General features: G+C 40.2%; 1 protein-coding gene across 9 annotated transcripts in view; it reads right to left on the reverse strand.

Annotated features, from left to right (window-relative positions):
- Nucleotides 1-22,282, reverse strand: part of LOC129697859 (inositol polyphosphate-4-phosphatase type I A-like) — a 153,822-nt gene that overhangs the window by 84,153 nt on the left and 47,387 nt on the right. For 4 of the 9 annotated variants that reach the window (XM_055636538.1, XM_055636539.1, XM_055636531.1 and 1 more), the window contains exons 2-3: nt 11,629-11,710; nt 3,237-3,429 (exon numbers count right to left, since the gene is read on the reverse strand). The gene's annotated coding sequence lies outside the window, so the exon portion shown is untranslated. Of the gene's footprint in view, nt 1-3,236; nt 3,430-11,628; nt 11,711-18,294; nt 18,820-22,282 lie in introns of those variants that run through there. The other 5 variants (XM_055636535.1, XM_055636534.1, XM_055636536.1 and 2 more) reach the window with 5 other exon arrangements.

The following is a 22,282-nucleotide window of genomic DNA, read 5'->3' on the forward strand; positions in this document are numbered from 1 at the left end:
TTTTTTATTCTTATTTATAATGGTATATGGACACACTGATCTGTTCTGTATTCATGCCTACTATATTCTGTTGTTCTGAAGCAAAGCAAGAATTTCATTGCCCTATCTGGGACACATGACAATAAACTCTCTTGAATCTTGAGATCCCGTTGTACTCCCCCTTTTCCCAACTTTTAGACACCATTTAGATAATAATCTGCCTTCCTGTTCTTGCCACCAAAGTGGATAACCTCACATTTATCCATGGCATAAAGACTAACGTGTACACTGAATCAAATTCTACATGCAGTAATTAGCTTTCTAGGGCTGTCTATTTCTGAAATCAAAACCAACTCTCCATTATTCCACAAAAAAGTCTTAATTTTTTTTGTGCGCCTTAATCCATGTATTTAATTTGTATTTCTTCCCATTTTCAAATAGGAAATATGGACAGTAAATGCACTAAATGCTTGGAATTTAACTGTGACGAGCAGAACTGAGGGGAACAGCTACAATGGAGATTTCAAAAGCACAGATGCATTTAAGAACGTGTAGGAAGGAGCTGCGGATGCTGGTTTACACCGAAGATAGACACAAAAAGCTGGAGTAGCTCAATGGGTCAGGCAGCATCTCTCGAGAAAAGGAATAGGTGATGTTTCAGGTCGAGACCCTTCTTCAGTCTGGTCACCTATCCCTTTTCTCCAGAGGCGCTGCCTGATCCGAGGTGTTTTAGAAGTGTTAAGCCTCTGTTGGAACTTGGAAAGGGTGTCAACTTCGGGTTTAACATCACGAAAGGGAAGCTTGGTGTTTGACAAATCTGTTAAAGGAAAACTGGGAATTGAGCAGCATTAGGAGAATGGAATGAAAGGTCTGGCCTTCTGATGATAGATATGATCATCGTAAGAAATGCAACTCCAACAGCCCAGAGGGACAGAGCTCTCATTTCTTGGTTACAATTGAGGGATCTCAGCAAATAACAAGCCAGTGTTTTTTTAAATGGCTTAGTGGCAATCTTGTGTTCCCTCTGTCACAGGAATCAGTAATTGGAATGCTTACTTTCTGACAACAAACATAGTGCAAATCCATACAATATATAATTTTTAATTTTATCTGTACAAAATATCTATTAACAGAACCCATATGCACAACTGGATGAAGAAAAAAACATTCAAGATGACTCATGTCTCTTTTTTCATGGTAACAAAAGCCTTGCTTCCCTTAACCCAATTACAGCACGGAAACAGGCCATCTCGACCCTTCTCTCGAACACATAATCTCCCCATGCATATACCTGCGCTCAGACCATAACCCTGTGTCCAACCATATAACTACGATTATTTTTAAATGATATGCAACATACATGCAATAAAGGGCTGCAGTATACCACGATGATACAAATACATTTTATACCCTTAACTTGATTGACAATAAATAGGTCATTAGTAATTTCATGGACATCTTATCAAAGATAAATTACTGAAATCAGTTCCTTTCAAAACCATGCTTCAAGCCCACTCCAAAATAAAAAGAGCAGAGCGTACCAATCAATTCATTCATTCACCAAGCCATTATTTCTGCCTAATTAGATTTTATGGTACAAACAGATTAATGAATTTTATATTTATACGTCACAAAAGGAGCTAAACATAACTCTCAATGACAGAAAGTGGGTTAGTTCAACCTTCAAGTATAAATTATATTCAGTTTCCTCCGTCTTTCATCGTGATGTTGGTTTAAGTTTATTATTGTCATGTGGACCAATGTACAGTGAAAACATTTGTGTTGCATGCTATCCAATCAAATCAGATAATACTAAGCATAAATACAATCGTCAAACTCAAATACAATAGGTAGATCAAAGGGGAAGATACAGAGTGCAGAATGCAGTTCTCAGCCTTGTAGAGCATGAGTTACATACACAAAGCGCAGTGTCCATAGTGCGATAGAGGTGAATCCAACAATATTGAGCTTAGCCGTACAGAAGCTTGAAAACAGAGGGAAATAAGTTGTTCCTGAGTTCAGTGGTGTGCACTCTCAAGCTTCCTTACTTTCTGCCGGATGAGAGCAGGGAGAAGGAGGATTGACCAGGGTGGTACAAGTCCTTGATCATTGATTCAAGGAACTGCAGATGTCGTTTACAAAAAAAAGACAAAGTGCTGGAGTAACTCAGCAGGTCAGGCAGCATCTCTGGAGCAGCATGGAATAGACAAAGTTGTGGATCGGGATCCTACTTCAAGTTTGAAGAAGGATCCTGACCCAAAACATCACCTATCACCTAGAGATGCTGCCTGCCCCACTATATTACTCCAGCATTTTGAGTCTTAAGTAATTGATTATGTTAGCTGCTTTTCCGAGGCAGCGAGAAATGTAGATTGAGGCAACGGTGGGGAGTCCAGTCTATGTGATGGACTCTCTGCAATTTCTTGCTTTCTTGGGTAAAACTGTTCCTAAACCAAGCTGTGATGTAATCTGACAGTACGCTTTCCATGTATTCTTAGGTGCATGAGTTTTGACAAAGAACTGCAGATAGCTCACTGACATCACTTCCAAACCCTAGAAAATATTTCCTTCACACCCTCAATTCTTCTCAAAACTTACTTTAAAGTTTTTCCGATATCAAGACCCTACCTTTAATGCAATTTTCATAAAGCCACTTAAGAGGTTCCCTGTTACAAACTATGCGGTCTTTATCACTTATCAAGTGCAAACGTTTTGTTATAGAAAGGAAAGAAACATATTTAGTATTTATCCCACTAACCCCAACCCATGCGAAAAAAGGTATTGCTGTTGGAGTTCAATCTAAAATCACAGCCAATTGACAAAGCACAAGTCGTTTCCTCTCAGTTGCCTATCGGAAAGCACACAGCTCTGCTTGGAATACGAACATGTCGGCAATAACAGAACAAGCTTCCACTGGTAGGTCTACCCTTTAGAGGTCCTGCTTTCATTAATCAGCCAGCCCAACTAATTGCAAATACCGAGGTCATTGCAGATTGGCTTGGCATAGATTTAAAAGACAAGCAAAAATAGTTTTATTTTCAATCATCTACCATTTGCAGTATTAACCCAAAGTCAACACAAGCATAGAGACTTTAGTTATCTCCCTCTTGTCCTCCAAAAGAGAAAATAGCTACAATATATTTACAAGAATAACCAAAAATTATGCGACCAAAGTTCAACAAGAAAACCTTAGAAAATTCCAAACCCGTTAGTTAAATAATGTACCAATGAAAGGTTAATATGCTGATTATATCTACCTTGGATGCTGATCAATTGGCAGTTTTTTCTTGCTTATTTCTTTGAATGAAGAGGAACAACTGCATCTAACATAATAGACATCACTGTAGATCAGTCACTGTATTCCTAATCCATATCGGGTGTTCGCACAGACCGTTCCTGGAGTGTGTTAACTAGCGCATGCGGGCCATCCAGCAGTTCAGGCAGGGAATACTGAAGAGGAATGCAGAGGCTTTGTCAATAGTCTAGGTGCCTCGTGGTCATTACAATTTATTATGAAGTTAAACTACTTGTCGTTATTTCCACAACTTCATACAATCACAAAAACTGCTGGTATTGTTGATTGTTCATTGAGTAGACTGAGAATGCAGGACAATACTGACAACTTGGTAAAATGGGCAGAGCAATGGTGGTGGGAATTTAATTATTAAAGGTATTCATGTACAGAGACAGAGAGTGAGGGATACACAGCAGAGAACAGGCCCTGGACTCGCCAATGATGAAGCACCTATTTTTAAACTAATCCTACAATATTCTCTCCATATTCCCATGAGGTTCTGGCATCCCACCTCATCCCTAGATTCCACAATTACATACTTGCTAGGGTCAATTTACCCAATTAACTTTCAGACATATCTTTGCTACCAAATGTATTATCACCATATAAACCAGAGCACCTGGAGGCAAACCCAAGCGATTACAGATAAAACATATAAATGCCATACAGATCCTACGTGATGCTGCTTTCTCCTACATCACAATGCTATGCAAATTGGCCATATTTATTGGCAACTAAGCTGCCTTTAGTATGTGGGTGGGTAGTAAAAACAAATTACTGGGCAATAGGGATTTCTCTGTTAATTGGCATAGACTTTCTGGACCAAGTGGTCCCTTTCAGTGTCAGAAGGACAATAAAAATGTTCAATATGTACTGGAGATTCGTTGGCATCAAAAAGTTAAGGAAGCTTGGGTTCTGCTGATGCATGCAGGCAGTTTTCAGTGGAACTACTAATAAGTTTAAGTTTTCATATGCATTTTAAAATCAGAGTCATTTTGGAAAGTTTAAAGACTTTTGATACCTTTCACAGCCAGTAAATTTGGGGACCAGGGGGCTCTCTGCTGTGTGATTCCAAGCCTTGCCCTTCTCATGTCTGACGCAAGACTCCAATACGTTTCGGGCCTTTACAAGTGTATTAGGTAAGTGGAAAACAGCAGCAAATGCAAGCAAAATGGTCATTGTAGATGTGGTGGGTCAAAGGGCTCTTTTATGTGCTGTACAACTCTATGACCATTTGTTCTATATCTCGACATCACCGTTTATATCTCTCATTTCCCTTTCCAATGACTCTAGTCTGAAGAAGGGTCTCGACCCAAAACATCACCCATTCCTTCTCTCCAGAGATGCTCCCTGTACCCGGAGTTACTCCAGCATTTTAGACAATAGACAATAGGTGCAGGAGTAGGCCATTTGGCCCTTCGAGCAAGCACCGCCAATCAATGTGATATGGCTGATCATCCACAATCAGTACCCCACTCCTGCCTTCTCCCCACATCCCTTTGCTATCTTTAAGAGCTATATCTAACTCTCTCTTGAAAGCATCCAGAGCACCGGCCTCCACCGCCCTCTGAGGCAGAGAATTCCACAGACTCACAACTCTGTGTGAAAAAGTGTTTCCTCGTCTCCGTTCTAAAAGGCCTACCCCTTATTCTTAAACTGTGGCCCCTTGTTCTGGACTCCCCCAATATCGGGAACATGTTTCTTGCCTCTAGCGTGTCCAAACCCTTAATAATCTTACATGTTTCAATAAGATCCTCTCTCATCCTTCGAAATTCCAGAGTATACAAGCCCAGCTGCTCCAATCTATCAACATATGACAGTCCCGCCATCCTGGGAATTAACCTTGTGAACCTACGCTGCACTCCCTCAATAGCAAGGATGTCCTTCCTCAAATTTGGAGACCAAAACTGCACACAATACTCCAGGTGGGGTCTCACTATCATCTATGACCATGGCAGTCCAAAAGACCTTTTATAGCATTTTTCTTTTGAAAAGTCAGCTCAGCACACTTTACTAATACAATCCTCCAGACATCCACCCAAATTGTCTCTTTTGGTGCATTTACCTGGTCTATGTCAATCATAAGTTATTCCATATACATTACCCCTCAACTGACAATTCCCTCATTCATTTACCTAACTTATGTCCCTTGTATTTCACTGCCATCAGCTTGAACAAATTGCCTGGATCTACTTTTTTAATTACTTTCGTAATCATAAAAACCTTAATTAGGTCACTTCAAAAATATTGTTTTCTATCCAGAACACCGAAAAGCCGTCCATTTTTGAAAAAAAAAATTACGACCCAGCTGCGCAATCCAAAAAACCCAAATTTCTGAACGTTAGTCAAAAATATTGAAGAAACTTTATACTTCTTAGGGGAAATGTCTTTGTTTCACATAATGAGATATTACTAAAATAACTATTTTGAAATAAGTTAGGAGTTAGCGACAAAAATATTAATATAAATTTGAAAAGCGATTGAAAATTCAGGAAGTTAATATGGCTTACTTTCCAAAGCTAATAACACATGAAGTCACTGGGTGTAGAGCAGATGGATCTAGGAGTGCAGGTACATAGTTTCTTGAAAGTGGTGTCATATGTAGATAGGGTGATCAAGAAGGACCCAATGTAGGTCCTGCCCTGGTTTGACTTCACAAAATACAACACCGCGCACATCTCTGTATTAAACTTCATTAAACATTCCTCAGCCCATCTGCCCAACCGATCAAGCCCCTGCTGCAATTTTTGACAATCTATCTACAATACCAAAGGTACACGAAAATGCTGGAGAAACTCAACGGGTGCAGCAGCATCTATGGAGCGAAGGAAATAGGCGACGTTTCAGGCCGAAACCCTTCTTCAGACTGATGGGGGGTGGGGGGGGAGAAGGAAGGAAAAAGGGAGGAGGAGGAGCCCGAGGGCGGGGGGATGGGAGGAGACAGCTCGAGGGTTAAGGAAGGGGAGGAGACAGCAAGGGCTAGCAAAACTGGGAGAATTCAACGTTCATGCCATCCGGACGCAAGCAACCCAGGCGGAATATGAGGTGCTGTTCCTCCAATCTCCAGTGTTGCTCACTCTGGCAATGGAGGAGACCCAGGACAGAGAGGTCGGATTGGGAATGGGAGGGGGAGTTGAAGTGCTGAGCCACCGGGAGTTCAGGTAGGTTATTGCGGACTGAGCGGAGGTGTTCGGCGAAACGATCGCCCAACCTCCGCTTAGTCTCCACGATGTAAATCAGCTGACATCTAGAGCAGCGGATGCAATAGATGAGGTTGGAGGAGATACAGGTGAACCTTTGTCGCACCTGGAACGACTGCTTGGGTCCTTGAATGGAGTCAAGGGGGGAGGTGAAGGGACAGGTGTTGCATTTCTAGCGGTTGCAACGGAAAGTGCCCGGGGAGAGGGTGGTACGGGAGGGAAGGGAAGAATTGACAAGGGAGTTGCAGAGGGAGCGGTGTTTACGGAAGGCAGACATAGGGGGAGATGGGAAGATGTGGCGAGTGGTGGGGTCACGTTGGAGGTGGCGGAAATGGCGGAGGATTATTTGTTGTATTTGCCGGCTGGTGGGGTGAAAGGCGAGGACTAGGGGGACTCTGCCCTTGTTGTGAGTGCGGGGATGGGGAGAGAGAGCAGTGTTGCGGGGTATGGACGAGACCCTGGTGCGAGCCTCATCTATGGTGGCGGAGGGGAATCCGCGTTCCCTGAAGAACAAGGACATTTCCGATGCCCTGGCGTGGAACGTCTCATCCTGGGAGCAGATGCGGCGTAGGCGGAGGAATTGGGAGCAGTACAATACCACCCATTTTGTGTCATCTGCGACTTACTGTTTCTTGTACCGGGTCAGAAAATCTGGTTTCCTGAACAGATCACAAATATCTGGAGATGGGATTAAGTACAGAGACTGGGTGTAAACTTTAATAGATTACCAAACATAATTCAGGAGAGAGAACTGATTTCGTGATTAGTAAATCATCAAAACAATCATGTAATGTGAAGTTAAATTGATAAAGGTGGAAATTTTGCTTGGAATCAGAGGAACTAAATGAGTACTTTGTACTAGTATTCACCAAGAAGGAAGGTTGACGGATGGCGAGTGCAGTGTGGGGCATTTTATAATCAAGGAGGCAGTATTGGTTTTTTTTGAGGAGCAGTATCATGGATAAGACAAGGGCCCGCTAGGATCCACTCCAGCTTATTGAAAGAGGCAAGACGGAAGAATGCTGGGACCTTGACAACGATCTTTGGGGCCTGCTTGTGGCTAGAGAGGGTACAGAGGACTGGAGAGAGGACAATGTTGTTCTTTCGTTTAAGAAGGGAAATATGGATGATCCAGAAAGGTATAGACTGGTGAGCCTCACATTAGTGATAGGGAAGCTATTGTAAAGGATACAAAGTGCTGGAGTAACTCAGCAGGTCAGCCAGAGTCTCTAGAGAACATGGATAGGTGACTTTTGGATCGAGATCCTTAAGTCTGATTGTGGTGGGGATGGGGAGGGAAGGGAAGAGAAGAAAGCTGGAGGAGGGATGCATAGAGATAGAATTTACTCTTATTTGGAAGAGAATGGTTTAATTAGGGGCCGTCAGGATTGCTTTCTGTGGGGCAGATTATGTCTTACTAACTTGATTGGAGTTTCTTTTTTTTTTTTTTTTAAATGGTGAACAAGATGGTTGATGAGGAAAGAGCACCACACTATCCTGGAGTCTCATTTTCTGCCAAAGAATCTCCAGTACGTCCCTCGCAGTAAAGAGTCTCCTATCTCAATAGCTCTGCCTGACCACTCTTTCCAGCTGTGCCCGAGACCTAGGCCAAATGCCACTGCTGCTGCTCTCCCCTGAACGTTCATCTCCTACAACAGTATCCAAAGGATCATACCTTTTGTCAAGGGGAATAGTTACAGGGGATACCAGCACTCTCTGCCTACTTGTGTAGGAATGAACTGCAAATGCTGGTTTCAACCGAAGATAAACACAAAATGCTGGAGTAACTCAGCGGGACAGGCAGCACCTTTGGAGAGAAGGAATGGGTAACGTTTTGGGTCAAGACTCCTCTTCACTTTCTGCCCTAGGCCTCCTGACAATGGAGCTACACCAGCATTTTGTGCCTCTCTGCCTACTTCCTTTCTCGGTGGTCACCCAACTACTTACTGCCTGCATCCTCAGCATGACTATCTCACTGTAATTCCCATTTTCTTAATTCTCTGAGTACTGCAAACTTGCATTTGCAGTACTCAGAGCTGCATTGGTGTTAATCACAGTGCTAATGAAGATCGTTAGTTGCCAGGGTTTCTTTGAACTAGCAATGATTGACAGGAGACTCTTAGCATTGGAACTAATGACTTTCTTAGATACAGTGCCCTTCATAATGTTTGGGACTGTGCTAATGAAGGCGGTTGGCATGGTTTCTTTGGCAATGATTGACCAGGAGACTCTTAGCATTGGTGCTAATGACTTTCATTTGCCCTTCATAATGTTTTGGGATTCAAAGACCCATCATTTATTTATTTGCCTCTGTACTCCACAATTTGAGATTTGTGATAGAAAAAAAAAAATCACATCCAGTTAGGTGCACATTGTCAGATTTTATTAAAGGCCATTTTTATACATTTTGGTTTCACCATGTAGAAATTACAGCTCTGCTTATACATAGTCCCCCCCATTTCAGGGCACCATAATGTTTGGGACACATGGCTTCACAGACGTTTGTAATTGTTCAGGTCTGTTTAATTGCCTCCTTAATGCAGGTATAAGAGAGCTCAGCACATAGTCTTTCCTCCAGTCTTTCCATCACCTTAAGAAACTTTTATTGCTGTTTATCAACATGAGGACTAAAGTTGTGCCAATGAAAGTCAAAGAAGCCATTATGAGACTGAGAAACAATAATAAAACTGTTAGAGACATCAGCCAAACCTTAGGCTTACCAAAATCAACTGTTTGGTACATCATTATGAAGAAAGAGAGCACTGGTGAGCTCACTAATCGCAAAGGGACTGGCAGGCCAAGGTAGACCCCCACAGCTGATGACAGAAGAATTCTCTCTATAATAAAGAAAAATCCCCAAGCACCTGTCCGACAGATCCGAAACACTCTTCAGGAGTCAGGTGTGGATCTGTCAATGACCACTGTCCGCCGAAGACTTCTAGAACAGAAATAGAGGCTGTACTGCAAGATGCAAACCACTGGTTAGCTGCAAAAATAGGATGCCGGGTTACAATTTGCCAAGAAGTACTTAAAAGGGAAACAACAAGTCTGGCAAAAGGTCTTGTGGACAGATGAGACAAAGATTAACATATCAGAGTGATGGCAAGAGCAAAGTATGGAGGAGAGAAGGAACTGCCCAAGATCCAAAGCATACCTCATCTGTGAAACACGGTGGTGGGGGTGTTATGGCCTGGGCATGTGTGGCTGCTGAAGGTACTGGCCTACTTATCTTCATTGATGATACAACTGCTGATTGTAATAGCATAATTATTTCTGAAATGTGTACACACATCCTATCTGCTCAAGTTCAAACAAATGCCTCAAAACTAATTGGCTGGCGTTTCATTCTACAGCAAGACAATGATCCCAAACATACTGCTAAAGCAACAAAGGAGCTTTTCAAAGGTAAAAAATGTTAAATTATTGAGTGGCCAAGTTAATCACTCGATCTGAACCCAATTGAGCATGCCTTTTATATGCTGAAGAGAGAACTGAAGGGGACTAGCTCCTACAAGCATAAGCTAAAGATGGCTGCTATACAGACCTGGCAGAGCATCACCAGAGAAGACATCCAGCAACCGGTGATGTCCATGAATCGCAAACTTCACGCAAAGGTTATGCAACAAAACACTAAACATGACTACTTTCATTTACATGACATTGCTGTGTCCTAAACATTATGGTGCCCTGAAATGCTGTAATTTCTGCATGGTGAAAACAAAATGTATAAAAATCACCTTTATTAAAATCTGACAATGTGCACTTTAACCACATGTGATTTTTTTCTATTACAATTCTCAAATTGTGGAGTACAAGGAGAAATTAATAATTGATGTGCCAAACATTATGGAGGGCACTGTATGGATAGCAAGGGGAAGCAAATTACAAATAGGCTGTTTTAACTGTTTTGGGAGGAGCCTCACTCTTTGGCACTATTTATTCTTTTCATGAGGATGATCTTCAACAATTAAGCTTATGTCAACGTTTAAGAAACATTTAGACAGGTACTTGGATAGGATAGATTAAGAGAGATATAGACCAAACGCAGGCAGATGGGCCATATTGGCCGGTATGGGCAAGTTGGGTCTGTTTCCACGCTATATGACTCTATGTACTGAGTAAGTCACATTCACATTGTGGGAAAAGAAGTGCATCTGAATTTTGTCTGAGTAACTACAGAGAAGATTAAAGCGCAAACGAAAAATGAAACTGATGATGAATGTCAATTTATATTTAGCAAAGCAGGAATATTGACAGCACAAGAATTTAAAAAGGGGATAGGACGTCTCATGAGAGTGCTTGAACATAGATCAGAGAGTTCAGAAAAGAGAAACTAAAAGTTCATTTTATAAATATTTAAACAGTACAAACATAGTGAAGGAAAAGATTGGCCTAACTAGAGCTCAAAAAGGTGTTTGCATGGAGACAGATCATAGTTAAATAAATAAGATTTTGGTCTCACATTTTCGTTTGAGCTGTCTTCACTGCAGAAAATAATGCTGCAAATGTTGCGGTGAAGGCAAAAAGCAATAGAAAAACTAGAAAGGGCAAGCACAGAAATTCTTCACCCACCACAGGTAAAGGAGAGTGAGGGTGAACACAACAAACACAGCCCAATCTGTCTTCGGGACACTAAGGCGCAATAATTTGTGACAATATTCCACCAGTTTTAAATACTTGGGTTATTTAATAAATGCCAACTTTATCAATCTCTAATGAATCACATTTATACAAAGTGCTTTACTCGTTGACTTTGGGGCAAGCCCTTATACGGGGTTAAACAGTGAAATACAAAAGTCAATTTTGTGTACATATTTCTGCCAGAATTTTACTAACAATTGTAAAGTTAGTCCAAACAACCCGGATTGAGTAATGATGCTTTAGGTAAATACTTTAGAAATTGGGAAAAAGGGAGAACCTACAATTATCTTTGTTAATAAAGTAGGATAGCCTTGTTTCTTCCAAACCACAAAGTATAAACCCACCAGAATCTAAAAGCATAAACTAAAATTCTCCTGTAATGGAAAAACAGATTAAAAACATGCATGGAATCAGACTTGCAAATTGTAAACATTGAACAAATTGATTAAATGAATGTCATTAACCTTCATTAAATGAAGATATAAATCCCTAGAATATATTTCCATTACTTACTTACATATGGCAGAATCGGTTTGCATGAATGTTGTCTCAGCATCTCTTCATCTTAGAATGATTTTGTTACTTCCACGTTCCACTTTAAAAAAAAAAAGAAAAAAGAAAGAAATATTAAAACCCTTGTTTTTTGGTGAAACTTTTTCACAAGATGAAAAATTGTTTCCTGGTTTCTTTCTTGGAACTTCTTTAAATTTTGCTGATAGATTTATTTAGTACTGACGCATCACATAAAAAAATTAAACCCATAACAGTGATGGTATAAGAATGGTACATTATATAGTAATAACAATAAAGTATAATTTGTTCATTCATTTAATATTGCTTTTCCACAGAGAAAATGTTGTTGAGTCCACTGTTACCGACATTTTTCTAGGGAATAGTTCTAGTGAACACAGCTTAATTATTTCACACTTTGGACATTGCATTTCACTTAAATCATTTGCTTTTGATTTTCTGATGCAGAAAGGTAAATTCTTCAATCCTCTTCTAGTAATGCAGTCTGTGTTGATTGCAAATAGCAAATTCATATATAAACTTGCAGGGGAGTTTATTTCCAAAGGAAAAAACCCGTAACTACTGGAAATCTAACAAACATAGAAAATGCTGGAACCACTTATCAGGCCAGACAGCCTCCACAGAAAGAGAAGTGATGTTACATAGAAACATAGAAAATAAGTGCAGGAGTAGGCCATTCTCGGGGACTTTTCCCAGATATGCAACGTTAGCTGTTTCTCCTTCCACAAATATTATCTAACTTACTGAGTGTTTCCACCACTTTGTCTTGTTACCAAAGGCCTGTTTACACTAGCAAAAACTTGCATGGGTTTTTCTCCACCATGGGTACTGACCTCCATCGATGGGATCAATAGACAATAGGTGTAGGAGTAGGCCATTCGGCCCTTCAAGCCAGCACCGCCAATCAATATGATCATGGCTAATCATCCACAATCAGTACCCCGTTCCTGCCTGTGTTCAAGAAGGAACTGCAGATGCTGGAAAATCGAAGGTACACAAAAATACTGGAGAAACTCAGCAGGTGCAGCAGCATCTAGAAACATTAGATGCTGCACCCGCTGAGTTTCTCCAGCATTTTTGTGTACCCCCGTTCCTGCCTTCTCTCCATATCCCTTAACTCCGCTATCCCTAAGCGCTCAATCTAACTCTCTCTTGAAAGCATCCAGAGAACCAGCCTCCACCACCCTCTGAGGCAGAGAATTCCACACACTCACAACTGTGTGAAAATGTTTTTCCTCATCTCCATTCTGAATGGCCCACCGCTTATTCTTAAACTATGGCCCCTGGTTCTGGACTCCCCCAAAATTGTGAACACGTTTCTTGCCTCTAGCGTGTCCAAACCCTTAATAATCATATGTTTCAATAAGATCCCCTCTCATCCTTCTAAATTCCAGAGTATACAAGCCCAGCCGCTCCAATCTATCAACATATGACAATCCCGACATCCTGGGAATTAACCTTGTGTACCTACTCCTTCAATAGCAAGAATGTCCTTCCTCAAGTTTGGAGACCAAAACTGCACACTATACTCCAGGTGTGGTGTCACTAGAGCCCTGTTCAACTGCAGGAGGAATGAAAATTTCAAGTACACAGATGGCCTAGCCAACAATTGTTTTCCCAGTGACCAAGATTAGTGATCTATTTGTATTAGTAGAACTTTGCTAACAACTGCATTTCAAAATCAATTTATTAAAAGTCATTGAGAAATATTTAAAGTGACAAATTGCAGGTAAGTCATCTTTTGCCCTTTCCCGTTTTCAAAGAGCATGTGAATCCATACTTTGATACAACACAAAAATCAAGCAAGGATTCAGGATGGTACATATATTTCAATAGCAAATAGGGGTATCCCATTTAACATACTGAATGACATCATGGCTGGCCTTTGCAACTCCACACAATTTAAAGGAAGGTGCAGTATTCTGCCATAGATATTACAACACTAGTATCTCATCACAAACTTCAAAAAAATCTAATACTGATCAGACTTTCACCATCTGACAGTAATTCTAAATCGCCCTTCCTTTAACCCATCCACCCACCCCTTCACATAAACTTATCCCTCGTCATGTCTTTATTGCCCGATTCTATACAGATTTGGCAAACTGACCGCCATTACACCCCACTGAATCATTTTAGGCTCTTCAACTGGTTGAAGCATCTGACAAAACCTGTAATTTTATACGTTTTCATGAAATTATCTCACATTCTTCTTAGCGTCAGAGAATACAAACCAGCTCTCTTCATGCAAACAAACCACCATCGTAAAAATCAGTCTGAACCTCATCTGTTCTGTTCTGTTTCTATTCCCTCTCCCAAAATCCACAAGCAGAATCACTCTGTTAGGCCCAATGTTTCAGCTTGATCTTGCTCCAGCTCCACAAAACGTATTTCTTTCTAACTTAATTCTATTCAGTTTCAGAATGTCTAGTTCTTTCCCACTTACATACCTCTTGAGTTGTAATTTTCCAATATCCTGGTTCCAACCAGATATTTTTCCCATCCCACACCAGGATAGTCAGAGAGCCCTTGACATCTTTCTAAGATAGAGATCCAACTTCTCCTCCTTCTCTACTCCCTTTCTACACATTACATATGTTGTTATAGGAACTTGCAGATATTCAAACGATTTCCGATTCATTGAGAAGCAAGGAAGTCTTAATTTCCATCCCACTCAGCCATGTTTCTTCACCTCTTTTTCCACAAGCTGGTGTCTATATTAGTGTTTCCTCCTGCATTCAAATAAAAAACAACACGTGATAATCTTTGCTGCCAATTTTCTCCATCCGTCATCATCACACAATCTCTATGCAACTTTTTCCTTCTACTCATCTATTATATCTTCATCTCACACGATCCATTACAAACCCAGAGATCCACAGCTACCTCAGTAACATCTGGGCTTCCATTTCAAAAAACAAAAAATTAAGATTTGGCCATCTTAAATAAAAATGGAAAGTGCTGAAAATACTCAGCAGGGTAGGCAATATAGTTTACCTTTTCAAGAATGTTAACATTTGTTTTAAATTGCAGAGCACGAGAAAGGGATAGGTAGGACAAAGGGAACATCTCTGATATCGCATTCACAGCTGCATTGATCTCACCTGAGTTTGCCACGAGGCATAAAGTCTCCTTCCCTTTAACTATTCCGAAGGAATAGCTGCCTACCTCCCTTCTCTCACTACTTTATAAAGAAACTACAGATAATGCAACAACTGTTTATTTTAATCTATTCATTCTTACCACACAGTGATCCAAAGAGTCCTTCCAGGTAAAGGTGTGATTCACCTGTATTCTGTTGAATTTAGTGCGTGACAAGCAATTGTAACAATGTGATTTGTTTTACATTGGAGACATGAAGATGTGATTGAACAAACGCAGTTCAGAAACCTATTAACTAGTCCACAATAATGATCCTTTGCTTCTATTTGATTGTCACTTCAGTTCCCCATTTCCATTTGATCTGCACCTCAGATTCCGTTTGGGGAGTCTGCATCCCGGGGGCATGAACATCGAATTCTCCCAATTTTGTTAGTCCTTGCTGTCTCCTCCCCTTCCTCAGCCCCCCTGCTGTCTCCTCCCATCCCCCAGCCTTCGGGCTCCTCCTCCTTTTCCCTTTCTTGTCCCCGCCCACCCCCGCCCCCGATCAGTCTGAAGAAGGGTTTCGGCCCGAAACGTTGCCTATTTCCTTCGCTCCATAGATGCTGCTGCACCCGCTGAGTTTCTCCAGCTTTTTTGTGTAACCTTCGATTCTCCAGCATCTGCAGTTCCCTCTTAAACTCCATTTGATCTGTGTTTGGCATCTTACACTGTTTCAAGAATGCCCAGAGTAAACTCAGACAGGACCAAGGCACAGCCTCAGAATAAAAGGATGTACCTTTGGAAAGGAGATGGAGGGATTTATTTAGTAAGAGGGTGGCGAGTCTGTGGAATTCATTGCCACAGATGGCTGAAGAGGTCGTCATTGGCTATTTTTAAGGCGGAGATTGAGAGATTCTTGATTTGCAAGGGTGTCAAGGGTTATGTGGAGAAGGCAGGAGAATGGGGTCGAGAGGGCAAAATACAACAGCTATGGTTGAGTGACGTAGACTCAATGGGCGGAATAGCCTAATTCTGCTCCTATGACCTCCATCTTCCACCCAGGCATGTAGAAGTCCACAACTCAACATTGAATTCAACAACTTTAGGCCAACAGTCTCATGTTTAAGTAAAAACTGGCCAGTTCAAATGCAAGGCCATCAACTTGTAACATCTATTTAGTTTAGTTTGTTATTATCGCGTGTATCGAGGTACAGTGCAAACCTTTTGTTTGTGTGCCATCCAGTCCAACACGACTATAAATTCAGCCAAGCCGCCCATAATGCACAAATAAAGGAAGAGTACAACATTTAGTGCAAGATATATCATTGAAGTCCTATTAAAGATAGTTCAAAAGTCTCCAATGATGTCGAGGTCAAGATCGCACTCTAGCTGACGAGAGGACCGTTCAGTTGCCTGATAACAGTTGGGAATAAACCACACGTTTTCAAACTTCTGTACCTCTTGCCTGATATGGGAGGTTTTTTTCTCTCTTTACACATGGTACTGACCTGCAGAGTATTTCCAGCATTATTTTCTACTTCACATTTCAGCATCTGCTGTGTTCTGTCTCTCATAGCTCCAGATAATTATTCTTCTCTCGCCTGTATCCACTCATCAACCTCCATCTGCACCTTCCGCAGCCAGATCAGTTATGATTAACAAATCTTAACCATGATCTATCGAGGACACTGACAGTATGTGTCATTTGGATTATCTTCGTCTCCAACATTTCATAGATACCCCCTCTTCTATGCGACTTAAAACATGCTTGTTTTCTTATTTTTCTAATTCTGATGAGAACAAAATAACTAAAACATTTATTCCATACTCTTATTCAGAGTTGTTACTTGATTTATTCAATATCTTCAGCATTCTCTGTACTTATTCCAGATTCATATTTCATTAATCATATTTGAGCTCGAGTCCAGTTACAATTTACAATATTGGTCACCATCTGATATTTGTGTATATAGTCTAGTTATTGCCATCAGTGTTGCGTGAAATTTCTATTGATCCCAAATAAGAATCTCAGTTTTATACAATCAACAGATTTATTCTGCAAGTTTCTGTACTCCAAATAAAATAGCCCAGACTATCTTAAACAAAGGTTGAGTCATTGCATTTTGCTTTGTTTCACCAAGTTAATTTTGCATTCAACCTTTTGTTTTGGAACGTAGATTTTCGTTTGTCTAATGGATCTATTATTAGATATTTTCAAATGCCTTCTTAAAATCCACTTGAGCTGCATCAAATACTACACATTTATTGATATGCTTGATCTGTCAGATAAGGCATTTCCTTAACAGATCCATGTTGATTATTTTCAATTACTTTTGTCTTCCTTTTGATTAATTATACCCTTTCTTAGAATGTTTCCAAATAATTTTTCATCACCACTTTTAAGCTAATCAGATATTATTAGCCTTCCACTCATTGTAGCTAAAAGGAATTGGAAAATGAAGGCCAAAATCTGCAATTGGTATTTCTCAATTCCTTCTCTCAACAACTAACAATCCATTTACACCATGCCTGGTAATTTTCTGTTTTTAAGAGTGCCAAATAAATACCTTTCCATCTTACTTTCACTATATTAATGTCATATCTAATGTCTTCATTTATGATGTAAAATAATTATTTGAAATCCTTGCCACGTTTGCACCTCCATGGTCAAACAGTTCCTCTGCAATTCACTTACCACTTATTCGTGAATGGATTTTTCTAGCTATTATTTTTTCCCTATACTTTGTGCTTCTCATTTAAAAAAAAAAATTTTTTACACGCTTTATATTTTTCTGCAGCATTTAATAGTCTCACACTGATACAGCCAAAGCGAGTTTCCACCGGGTATCAATTGACAATTTCTATTCCTGGTCGATCTTAGTCCTTTTCCTTAACTATGTTAGATGTAACTAAATTATGATCCTGATTCATCGCAATAGATCTCAGCTCAAAGGTTAATTTATTCCATTGCTTGCCAGCTCTCAATTAGTTCGACATATCGTTACAATAATCCACTATATAAATTACAATATTTTCTACTTCTCTAAGAGTTTAAGTCTGACACATCCTGTGACTTGCATGCATGAAAACAATTAGTATTTCATTTTTTATGAACAAATTCTCATAATGCCCTGACCTGCTAAATTTATGCATTTCTGTTTCTCTCATTGCCGCAAAACAGTTTCAAAATCAATCAAACTGTTAATATATAAAATTAATATATAAAATTAAAAACTAAAATGAAAAAATAAAAATATATAAAAGTTAATATATAAAATATAAAATAAAAATAATATATAAAATGATGGCAGGAGGTTCACATTCACAATAGTAAGGTAGCCTTCAAATTGCATAGTTTAGGCTTTAATAAGTGGCATTACATTAACTATCATTTACAATTCTTTCTTCAGTGTCTATTCTTAGATTTGGCTGTACATCAATATAAATGTGCACAATTATACTGGTTTGGACTTAATTTTATACTTCTCTCAATTAACGTGCAGTTCCTTTAACCATTAAAAATCCTTAGCCAGTCTTACACAGTCAAAACAAGAAAGCTTCACTTACATGGCAAAGCTGCAGATGTTTGCCTCGTACAATAGTATAGTGTCACTCTTCAGATTAAAACAACGTCTGCATCTTCCATGTATTTCAGTGCAATACATCCACAAGCAAAGAACGCTAACCCAATACATTGAGTCCTTCACAATGAGGCAGGAAACAGTCTTTTGCTCATGTGTCCAACATTTGCTTCCCACTAAACTACCCTGCCAGAACTACTTCAGACTGAGGATATTAGCATTTACATAATACTAATTGAATCAGAGGCCAACAAGTGCGTTCACGTGACAGCGGCCCAAACAATTTTATTGGTGCGCTTGTTTTGGTAGAAGGTTGAAAGAGGCTGGCACAGTGTCACACCATTCATTTATGTGATGGTGAGAAAAACTGCACTTTCTTACTAAAGCAATACTTATTTAAACAGGTGGAAAACTACAATAAAACAGATGTCAATTCTAATTTTAACTTATTTTGTTTCACTAAATGCTCTAAATTATTTTTTTGTATAAAATCTATGTCAAGTTATTTCTTACAACTGTTTGATTAGTTATGACATAGATTCATACATTTTGTATTTTCTACAGAACTTTTTTTTAAACCACTTTGTTCAGCAATTTTTAACATCGCTGAAAATATGACTCACAAACAGCTAAGTATCTGTACCTTGATCAAAAGGCGATTATTCATTTAGGCTTTAAGTGTCAGTAAACTATTCAGCTGTAAAGCCTTTCATGGCCAAGGTTGATTATATTATCAGCTATCAGTTACACACATTAGAAGATAATTATTTTTAGAAAACTTACAATTTTGAGAACTTTCACAGGGGAAGGGGCACAATGACTTTGAACGCAGCAAATAACATCAAAGTGTCAAACTTAATGATTCAGCATTGCAACCTTAATGATTGCAAGAGTATCTTGGCATCCATATCACTTGGTAACTTCACACTGATACAGTGCACATCAAGTGGAGTTATGATGTGATCAGGACAACTTCTGCAGTGCTGCTGCATAAAGTATTTCGATGGGAAAGCATCTCAGAATGGTATGGCAAATGCTCTAGTGCAGCACGCATATTACAACGCCAGAGACCTGGGTTCAATCCTGACTACGGGTGCCTTCTAGATGGAGTTTGTATGTTATCCCCGTGGCTGTGTGGATTTTCCCCAGGTGCTTCGGCTTCTTCCCACACTCCAAAGTAGTACAGGTTTGGAGGTTAATTTGGCTTCGGTAAAAATTGTAAATTGTCCCGAGCGTGTCGGAAAGTGCTGATATACGGGAATCGCTGGTCGGCGCAGACTCGGTGGGCCTTAGGGCCCCGTTTCCGTGCTGTCTTTCTAAACTAAATTCTGCTCTTGACTTCCATAACCTGCAGAGGGTGGTGAGCACAGCCGAGTCCATCACAGGCTCATCACTTCTTTCTATCCAGTCCTTCTTCACAGTGTGTTGCATCAGGAAGGCTGGATGTACTGTCAAGGATGTCTACCCGCCTTTTCTTTCTTCTACCTTCTGGGAGAAGATATAAGAGGTTGAAAGTCCTAACATTCAAACTCAAGAACAGGTTCTTTGTCACTGCCATGAGATTCCTGAACCAATCAGCTCTTTCATACTCCCCTGTGCTGCCAGATCCTTATGGGGCTGTACCAGTGTACGAGCTAATTCAAGAGTTCTCCCGAGTTTCCTCTTACGAACTCGGAGAATTACGTCCCAAGCTCCGACATACCCGCTACGTAAACTCTACGTGCTACCACGAGTTCGATTTTTTTTTAAACTCGGGAGAGCTCTTGAATTAGCTCGTACAGTGGGACAGCCCCATTACCCTCAACTCTTCCTCACTTAGTTCCTCCAATATTGCACTTCAGAATCTTTTGTACTACTTCAGATTCCACGACAATCGTTACACTATTCTGCTGTTTTGTATTTGTGGTCGCATTTATTGTGGTATGTATTTGTTTATTGTTTAATCTATGTGCTCCATGCAAACTAAGAATTTATAAAGTCAGCATGAATTTATGAAAGGTAAATCATGCCTGACGAATCTTAAAGAATTTTTCAAGGATGTAACTAGTAGAGTGGATAAGGGAGAACCAGTGGATGTGTTATATCTGGACTTTCAGAAGGCTTTCGACAAGGTCCCACATAAGAGATTAATACATAAACTTAAAGCACACGGTATTGGGGGTTCAGTATTGATGTGGATAGAGAACTGGCTGGCAAACAGGAAGCAAAGAGTAGGAGTAAATGGGTCCTTTTCACAATGGCAGGCAGTGACTAGTGGGGTACCGCAAGGCTCAGTGCTGGGACCCCAGCTATTTACAATATATATTAATGATTTGGACGAGGGAATTGAATGCAACATCTCCAAATTTGCGGATGACACGAAGCTGGGGGGCAGTGTTAGCTGTGTGGAGGATGCTAGGAGGCTGCAAGGAGACTTGGATAGGCTGGGTGAGTGGGCAAATGCATGGCAGATGCAGTATAATGTGGATAAATGTGAGGTTATCCACTTTGGTGGCAAAAACAGGAAAGTAGACTATTATCTGAATGGTGGCCGATTAGGAAAGGGGGAGATGCCATGAGACCTGGGTGTCATGGTACACCAGTCATTAAAAGTAGGCATGCAGGTGCAGCAGGCAGTGAAGAAGGCGAATGGTATGTTAGCATTCATAGCAAAAGGATTTGAGTATAGGAGCAGAGAGGTTCTACTGCAGTTGTACAGGGTCTTGGTGAGACCACACCTGGAGTATTGCGTACAGTTTTGGTCTCCTAATCTGAGGAAAGACATTCTTGTCATAGAGGGAGTACAGAGAAGGTTCACCAGACTGATTCCTGGGATGTCAGGACTTTCATATGCTTATAGAAACTTACAAAATTCTTAAGGGGTTGGACAGGTTAGATGCAGGAAGATTGGTCCCAATGTTGGGGAAGTCCAGAACAAGAGGTCACAGTTTAAGGATAAGGGGGAAATCTTTTAGGACCGAGATGAGGAAAGCATTTTTCACACAGAGAGTGGTGAATCTCTGGAATTCTCCACCTCAGAATGTGGTTGAGGCCAGTTCATTGGCTATATTCAAGAGGAAGTTAGATGTGGCCCTTGTGGCTAAAGGGATCAGGGGGTATGGAGAGAAGGCAGGTACGGGATACTGAGTTGGATGATCAGCCATGATCATATTGAATGGCGGTGCAGGCTCGAAGAGCCGAATGGCCTACTCCTGCACCTATTTTCTATGTTTCTATGTTTCTATATGACAATAAACTAATCTGAATCTGATAAAGTTTGAGGAGAGTGTAGATGCTTTTGCTACGACTTCAGCCATACTTTTTCAAACTTTGTTTAATTTATTGTTTCTATGGAAAAATATTTCACTTATTAAAAGGACCGAACACATTCAAAACAATTGGTCAATTAGTAATGCGAATATGTTTATGTGCTCATGAAGAAGGGACGAGCACAAAGGGGTTTAAATAAAGAGGTAATTCGAGTGGAATAAGCTTCTGTGGAGTATAAATACTGCCAGAGGCCACTTGTCCAGGATGAATTGTTTCTTTGTGCTCATTTCTATGAAGTAGCTGTAAATTGGGCTGTGGTCTAAAACTTACGTAACCACCTGTAAATAAATGCAAGAACTTGTGGCCAAAATAAAATCAAAAGTTACACTAAAAGGTGTCAGGGTTATTCTTCATTAAAAGGTATGCAGTTTATTACATACAGATAGTTTGTGGCAGAATATTCTGAACCAATAGGTGGTAGCGATGCAACCTTATTGGCATGGGCGGCAGATATATAAGAAATAAAATTATACCTTGGGAGTATGTTCCAAAAATATCACTTTGCAAATATATTATCCAGGATAAGTTTCACTAAATAGTACCAATGTTTTAAACTAACTTTATCTTACTCCTAGGCAGGCCTTTGAGGCTGAGAATAACGCTTTCATTTTGGTCTTGTGGGTTTTGAGATGAGTGACGAGCCAATGTGGAGACCACAAACCTTT

Source organism: Leucoraja erinacea, chromosome 6, assembly GCF_028641065.1.
Source record: "Leucoraja erinacea ecotype New England chromosome 6, Leri_hhj_1, whole genome shotgun sequence".
Lineage (NCBI taxonomy): Eukaryota > Metazoa > Chordata > Chondrichthyes > Rajiformes > Rajidae > Leucoraja > Leucoraja erinaceus.